Raw genomic sequence first — 2073 nt, forward strand, 5'->3', positions numbered from 1 at the left:
GGGGGGGGGGGGCAGAGAAAGAGTTTGTTCCACACCTGGGACACTTGGACTGTAAAGAAGATTTTCCTTATACTGAATCTAAAAAAAATCAGGCTTGTAGAAGTTTGTGGCCATTAGACCTCTGGGGAGCCCCAGTGAACAAGTGCTCTCCCAGATCCTGATGCATCCCCCTTATATACTTCTAGGCTGCCACCAAGTCCCCCCTGATTCTTGTCTTTGCCAGGCTGAAGAGTTCCATGTTCCTCAGCCTCTCCTTGTAAAGCTTACTCTTTTGGCCTTTGATCATACAGGTTGCTCTCCTCTGGACTCTCTCAAGCTTATCCATTTTCTATGATTCTATGTGGGCACAAGCTGGGGATGAGTTTCAGGGTATAGGAAGACATTTAGAATAGCTGCCTGAGCTCAGGTGGGTCAGATGGTAGAGGAAGATAGTCTGGAGAGGGCCCCAACAGCAGGAAGAGCAGGTGCACAGCTGGGGAAACCCTCTCCAACCACATCTTTGTGACTGCTACCACCTCCCAGCCTACCATGCTAGGCAACAAGGAGGCAAGTTGTGCTGTGGACAAGCAATACAGTTGAAATCTGCTCTGGGCCCTCCCATGCATGCCATGAAGCAAACCAGTCATGGAGTAAGTGCTAGAAATGCCACTAGGAGCAGAAACAGTATCTACCTCTCAAAAGGCCTCTAAGCTGCAAAGGAGAGGTTTCAGCAGAGCCTTCAGCCCCATAACTGCCTCCCATGGCTATGTTGTGGTTCCTTGCATCCCCATTCCTGGGGAAGGCAGATGTTCACAGCCAGTGCCCCACAGCTGGATTGCTGGGTTAGGAGTGGAGTTGGAGCCGGGGGGTTATCAGGGGTTGGTGGGAGGCACGGCCAGAGAGTTCAGGCCAACAGCCATAGGAGCCTCCAGCAGGAAAACTAGCTAGGAAGTTTGCCAAAGGAGTAATCTGTCTACGGAGTAGATCTGACAGCTCCCTGCCTTTTCCACTATTCAAGCCCTCTTCTGTGATCAGGGCACTATGAGCCAGTGCTGGGAGGGCTCTCCAGTCACATCAGCACCAGAACAGTTCAGGCTGAATTGCTCAAAGCTTCTCCAGAGGCAAGCTGTTTTCCCACTTCTGTGGGCCTGTGAGCAGTTCAAAGCCTGGAAGAGCATCCTTCCTCACCAGCCCCTGATCTAAGCACCAGGGTATGGGTCACAGCTCAGAATTTACAGGCACAGCTTTTCTTTGAATGAGGTCTCACTTCTGGGTTTCCACAGAGCTCAGCCAGAATGGCAGCATCTGGTAAAACCTTGGAGTCTGGGGTCTAATGGAAGTTCAGTTCCAGGCAAATCCCCCTGAATGAGAGAAGCTAATGAATAGCAGCGGGCGACAGTGGTAGGTTCATACATGTGCAGCACCTATAACTTGTGACACAGTTGAGGGGGTTGGGATCCCTTTTTGACCCCTGAAGTGATTGACCAACTCTCAAAAGCATATTTGATTTCTGCAAGTCTTATAGTTGCTTATTCACTTAGTGTGACCATTACTCCTCCTCCCCCAACTACAGTCTCTGAAACTGTGTGCCCCAAATACAAGACAGAGCACTTACTGATTCAGCTGCTTCCAAGTCTACTTTCAGCTCTGTTGTTACCCACTCCTTGTGCCCTTACCCAGCACATTTCCACATTGCACTCTTGCTTATCAAGCCATGTCCCACTGGTTTCATAAACACTCACCACATATCACAGCACTCCTCCACCTTTTCTTCCTGTTCTCACTCTCTCCTACATAGATAGCTGCCTATCAATATTAACATTCCAGCTATGAGAAGAGGCCTCAGGGCTTGGCCACGTTCCTACGGACCTGAGCATCAGTCAGCCTCTCCATCTGGTTACGACTACGAGATTTCCCATGCTCATTTGTGAGTTAGTTATCCTCCATCACATGCACAGGGTTAGACACTCAATTAGCCCAAATCAGTGAAACTCCACTGAAGTCAGAGACTTCTTATACCAGCCGAGAAGGAATGCTGATCAGGAATGCAAACAGGAAAAAAGTGCCCTGCAGAGTTGAAATGAAGTTCCCTCT

The 2073-nt window shown here is 49.4% G+C and overlaps 1 protein-coding gene across 1 annotated transcript in view; it reads right to left on the reverse strand.

Annotated features, from left to right (window-relative positions):
* The window catches only part of UCK2 (uridine-cytidine kinase 2), a 35295-nt gene that overhangs the window by 20433 nt on the left and 12789 nt on the right, over positions 1 to 2073 (reverse strand). The gene's annotated exons all lie outside the window — the stretch shown is intronic.

This window comes from Gavialis gangeticus, unplaced genomic scaffold (genome assembly GCF_001723915.1).
Source record: "Gavialis gangeticus isolate Ggan-Ray unplaced genomic scaffold, GavGan_comp1, whole genome shotgun sequence".
NCBI classification, from domain to species: domain Eukaryota; kingdom Metazoa; phylum Chordata; order Crocodylia; family Gavialidae; genus Gavialis; species Gavialis gangeticus.